The following is a 6,049-nucleotide window of genomic DNA, read 5'->3' as shown; positions in this document are numbered from 1 at the left end:
ACATCAGTGCGTTCCGCAAGCTTCGCTTCGCGCGATGCACTGATGCGTGCCGCTAGACAGCAATCTCATAAACGGTTCTCGTAGTTCGAAGCATTTCGCCTGTCTCATAAAAATAACGGAGTTTTCAAGTGCTGCACACTCGTTTGTGCACAAACGTGTTAAGATAGCCTTGATCGTTTCATAAGTACCCCATCTTCACGGACATACTTGGTCTTGAAAATAAGGCAGTCGAAGTAGAGACGCGACAGTTACGGAACACACATCTCACGTCATGGCGTTCGCACCTCTTTCCTGTTGTTTTATCCTGGCAATGAAAGTGATTGTTGGGATCGACAGAGTGCGCATGTGGCCCTTGACTGTATGTCAGTGCTGCTGTGCCGGCGCCGATAAACTCGCTTCAGCTTCTGAATTGTAGCATTTCTTCTGAAATCATTGTCAAGCGGGAACAACATTCATTCATTCATTTATTCACATTTACGCACTTTTACGCTAATCTGAAGGGTTCTTAAACGAACTTCCGTTTTCTCCCGACAGACAAATATCAGTCCACGTGAAGACGTAGGAGCATGGACAAGCCGAGCATAAACGTGTTTTTGGGCACGTGCTCCCATATAATCAATTTATTCCTGTCTAAACCTTAAGCGTAGGCTGCCAGAAATGGTTTTTCCTGGATAGCCAAGATTACCTCGTTTTATAAAACCAACAGCAACATTTATTGAGTTAGTTTGTCGCGTTGTTGTTTCTGCACCCAAGCATGCGGTGCCACTGGATCCTCGAAGCTTCTTCGCCTGGCAACTTTCAGCGACATTCCGCTGATGCCCAACGTATACACCGCACTTTCCCTTTCCACCGGCGTGTCTATGTAGGTGTCAATTGAGATGGACGTCGTCGTGCCCCGACAATATAGCACACTGTTTAGAAGGACGGCCAAAGCTTGTTAAGCGCGATACAGAGTGGTCACCTTAATTACGCCCAATTTGGACGTCGGGAATGAGTGTTAGTTATACCGAGCGGCGTACATAGACTGAGAATGGAGGGTTTGGAGGGAAGCGGATGAATTTTACCAGGCGTCGCCAGGGTGCCTGTTCGCATAATGAGATACGTCGATAGCGCAGAACGACCACGCACCCCGACAGTGTAACGCGGGTCCTCTAACCAACCCTGTCCCCCCTATCTCCGTCTTACTCTCGAAAGACAGCCGGGTATGAGGTTTCCGTGATCGACCTCATAACGCAGCTTAGTGCGGTACATGCTAAAAGGCATTTCGTGACGACGTCGATAAAGCGAGACGCCCTTAAGGGAAAAAGGCTTAGCTGGCCGCGACGATAAGCGAGCACTATGCCCTTTTATTACCCGCACGTGCCGTCGATGTCAGGTTAGAGTGCACCGTGCAAGGAAAGCATCGAGGCCGCGGTGAATTGGTTCTTCGCAGTGCTTGCTTCCGCAGTATGTGCGGTTGCTACACGGTCGCGGGGAGCGATCAAGCGTGCCGCTGTATCAGGTGGCGTGCGGGAGCAGCCTAAGCCGAGTGAGCGGCCGTAGCTACCAGTAGCTCGTCATGGTACACAGTTACAATACCCAAAAGTGTAATTGGGTACTGTAGACTCAGCTTAAAGCAAACTCGAAGGGACAGAAAGAAAGCGCTCGGTTTATCAGGGTTTATCAGAAGTTTCATTAAGGTTAAAGAAACAGAATAAAATAAGATGTTTGAAAAACTGCAAGTGCTTTCGGTTTATACTGTGATTGAAAAAAAAAGAAAGATGTTATTGCGGTCTGCTTTCAATACCGCTTTGAATCTCTTTTGCAAGGTATGTGCTCAGGCGCGAATGGTTTCGCAGAAATTCCGCACAGGCCTCGCGTTCAAATTAGCGCTGCAGACTTGAAGCTAGCTATTCGCGGCCTCGTATGACACAATAAAGCGCGCCGAAGCAACAATACCTATGCCATGATTGCCTCTGTAATCACTGTCTTTGTCCCGAACGTCTGCGATATTGTCTTCAATGCTCTCCTTAGAGTAGATAGCAATGGCATCAACTAAAGTGTCGTATTCCTGCGATGTTTACTAAAGCGCTAGTGAAAACCTGATTGTGAAGTTGTTCTTCATCGATAGAGCGGTTTTTCTCTCGAGCGACCATTTGCCTAGCCAAGCCCTCAATGCGGAAACACCATCGAAATGTCGTAGCTCTAATTAGCCTTAACTTGCCGGCAACTATCCGACGAAATTATTTTCATGGGTAATTTGGCTTCACCGTTTGATATGATTGTCGCACTTTTCTGGCTTAATATGCCGTATAATGGCCGACGATCAAGTAGATAGTAGTTTCAGTTACCGTTTCTTTCAACAAAGTTCGCAAATAGGAGCACTTAGTTTAACCGAAGTATTGTGAACGTTGTGCCTATGGTTTAGGTGAGTTTCGGTTACCTGCAGTCGACTGTATTTACGATCTCCATTATCGCTACCACAAAATATTTAATTAAACGTTTCCTTTTTACCGAGCGTGAGGTGTTAAAACGGTAAGAAAACCGGCCCTTTACGCTCGCTTTTCAACTGCTTTCTGAAGGTGTGCAAGCTTTAAAAAGTGAGCACTTCCCGTAAAAGAGGCACATGTCAATGAAAAGTTGATTTCGCGCCAAGTCAAGCACAAGCACATGGACCAATACCAGTCAACGCTTCCTCAATTCTTTAACTGAACAGTAAATTAGTATTGCCGGGAGTGCTTCACAAAGGAGATATTTTGTCTAGGGTTAGGCAACGCTTCTTATGTGTTGATGCCGGGTGCTTTTAATGTGGACATACCATGTACCTGGCGCCCACCGGCGACGTCAGGTGAGATTGGTGGCACAAACTTATTATTTTTATGCTAGCGTGAAATGTTGTTAAAGCCAACTTTTTAAATAGCCAAACAGCTCATGATTAGCGAAGTCTGACCGTATTGTATGAAGGAATCTTAAACGCATGTTCAAGGGCGTGGACTATGAACATCAACACCGACTGACATAAGTTTAGGCGACAGTTACACCAAGAAAATGGAAGGCGGAATGACCCTTTCATCACGAGTACTGAACAGTCAAAGCATACAATTCATGCAAGGTGGTACAAAAAATTAACAAAAACCCCTAAAAATTGACACTGCGTTGAAGGTCAAAAGCAGCGTAACAGATCTGGCGTGGCGTTCGTTGATTTCGTGTCAATAATTCTAAAGCCTCAATTAAAAACAAAAACTAGAAAACATGGTACAGTTTCTATGAAAAGAAAAGTTTGGAAACTCTTAAAAACCCTAAAAGGAACCCCAAAACAATAGCGCAGCAAAGAAATTCGCAGAGAGACTTAAGTCTGTTTACGTGTGGGAATGCGAAAGCGTTATACCGTTTGTACACCTCGGTAATGTCATGAACGCACTCATGTTATGGATGTATGGATGGATGGATGTTATGAATGTCTCCTTTGAAATGGGGTGGTGGGTTGCGCCACCAAGCCCTTATTTGTCATTTTATTGCCTAATGTCCTACCTATGCTAAAAAATTAAAAAAAGGAAAAGGGGAAAGAACACCATGAATTCTCAAAACCAAGGTGCCTGAACCCCAATTGTGAACTTTGTTTTTCTACACCTCCGCTGTTAGTCGTTTCCCTACTTTTCTTCCACCAACCTTCCAATCACCTCTTAGTAATCTCTAATGCGGATATATTTACCTTCCCCCTGCCCTCGCTGAGCCCAAGGGCTTCAAAGAGGCTATAGTGATTCCTAAATCGACCGCTGTGCAGACATCTTCACATTCCATAAAACGTGCTCCATAGTTTCCCCAGCTTTACCGCAGCAAGCACATGCGTTTTCCTTCTTATATCTCGCTTTATAAGGGCGTCTTCTAAGGCGTCCCGACCTCGCTTCGAAAAGTAATGAGCTTCCCTTTGAGTTATCATAAATTGTTTCTTTCCTGATTTCGTATTTTCCTCTTAGGTGGTTACTCATTGCAGGTTTCTTTTCAACTGCCGCCACCCATGAGATTATCTCAGCCTCTCTGACTTTTCGGTTGATGTTCTTTCTTGCTGTGTGGGTCACCGTAGGCCGTTGTACACTCAAGAGGTGGCGCCACCTCATCCACATTGATTGTGCCGTTATGTGCCCGATGACACACGCATAACCCACACGTTTAGTTAATGACAAATCTGAATGAATAGGAATAATATTTACATAAAAAGTGAGCTGTAACTTCAGTTTCTTTCTGTACGTTACACTGCATACTGACACTGAAATTTGACGACACCAGAGAAACTTAGGACAGTTAGCCTAAACACCCGTCTCCTAACCTAACTAGCCTAACCACCCCACATTCAGCCAGAACCGTGGAGCCACCGTGCTGTCCGGGAATCGTGCTCGTCTCGCACCCCGGAGTCCCGAGATCAAGTCCCACCCAGGCCGAAATTTATGAAATTTTCTTTTCAAGGCTATTAATTTACTTCGTTTCCAGGAACCTCACAGAGAAATTTGACGTCAATCCGAGCATTGCTTGACGTGTTTATACTCAGCTCCATCGACCAATTTTGGCATCATTTTTCGGTCACGCCGACCCCGACGGATTTTCGCGTAATGGGGCATATAACGCTTTTGCGTTAAGAACATCGTCTCCTTGGGGAATATCGCCGTCTTTATTACGAGGCGATAGTAAAAAATCAAAATAAATTATGTGGTTTTAAGCGGCAAACGTAGACCTCATTATGAGGCACGCCGTACTGGGGGGCTCCGAAAATTGGCATGTACTGACAGATTATTTTCACAAAACAACAATAAAAGAAATAATGTTCTCCTATGGAAAGAACACTGACAAAAAAGCATCAGTGGTTGACAACGTGATTGCCGCTTTTCCCATTCCATATCTACTCACGCGTCCTTCAAGCATGCAGTGGAAGCAACTTGGCAGAAGTAAAGCAAGTTTAAATGTCAGTGTGAGTAGAATAATCGCACCAAGGCTAGACTGGACAACGCGCAGAAATCACTCATTACAGAACCAAGGACAAACAATCCGTAGGGCTTAAGCGATTCCCCCGCCGACGTTTATTGCGACAGGAGGAAGCTCTGACAGTGGACACCACACCGCTCTCCAGAACTTTTTCATCTCGATGAATTCATAAAAGAGGCTTGAAAAAACAGACATTTTTAGTCGTGAAGATGACGAGAACCAGAAAAAGCAAAAATATGCGCCTCTGAACAAAGTTTCATAAACAAAATTTTTCTTAATCATACAAAAAAAAAAAAAAGACGCCTTTGAAGCTCTTAATTTTGCGTCATTGTCATGATGACAGGCTGATAATTCGGAAAGTCCGGTATTAAATATGATTGCATTATTATCCTGCAGGTTGTATCCCACGGTTAGGATAGCATACACACTTCGCCGCAACGCTTATATTTGCACTGCTAGTGGGTGCCACTCCCTTTCCTCCTCTTGTACCATTTACCCCTGTGTAGGGCAGCAAACCGAATGCACGTATTGTTGATGTCCACTACTCTTTCCTTTTTGTTTCAGTTTTTTTCTCATTTTGATTTTTTTCTAACATGGCACAGCACTTTCCGACTTCACAATGCCAGGTCGAGCGACCACTGACTGCATGCTACCTGTATGTGTTAGTGAGTGCAAGTGCGTGCGTGTGCGTGTATGTGTCCCTATGCACACGTCTATTCCATCTCCCTTATCGTTTGTTTGCCTTTCCTGAACTTATGCAGACATTTACCCTCGCTGCCTTGAAGGCATTCGGGTACTGGGCCTCTCCCGGTGGCAGTTGCCAATTGGTCTCCGGCACTCTAGTCTGTGTTTTTCACTGCAGATAAAGGTAACAACAACGTGAACATGTATTCAAGATGTTATCATTCTGTTCGAATGCAAAAAAGGGGGTACCTGACAATGACAGACCCGTGTCATTCCCATTCATGTCGTTATTTTGAATTAACATGAAACTTTCGTTTTAGCTTAAGCTTATTGTTGTAGTCGTTGGTGTTGTCGTCGTTGGACTACATGCAGACAAATGAAAATATAGTTTACATTAAAGCGGTATATT

Source organism: Dermacentor andersoni, chromosome 2 (assembly GCF_023375885.2).
Source record: "Dermacentor andersoni chromosome 2, qqDerAnde1_hic_scaffold, whole genome shotgun sequence".
Taxonomy (NCBI): domain Eukaryota; kingdom Metazoa; phylum Arthropoda; class Arachnida; order Ixodida; family Ixodidae; genus Dermacentor; species Dermacentor andersoni.
This window is presented reverse-complemented; position numbering follows the sequence as displayed.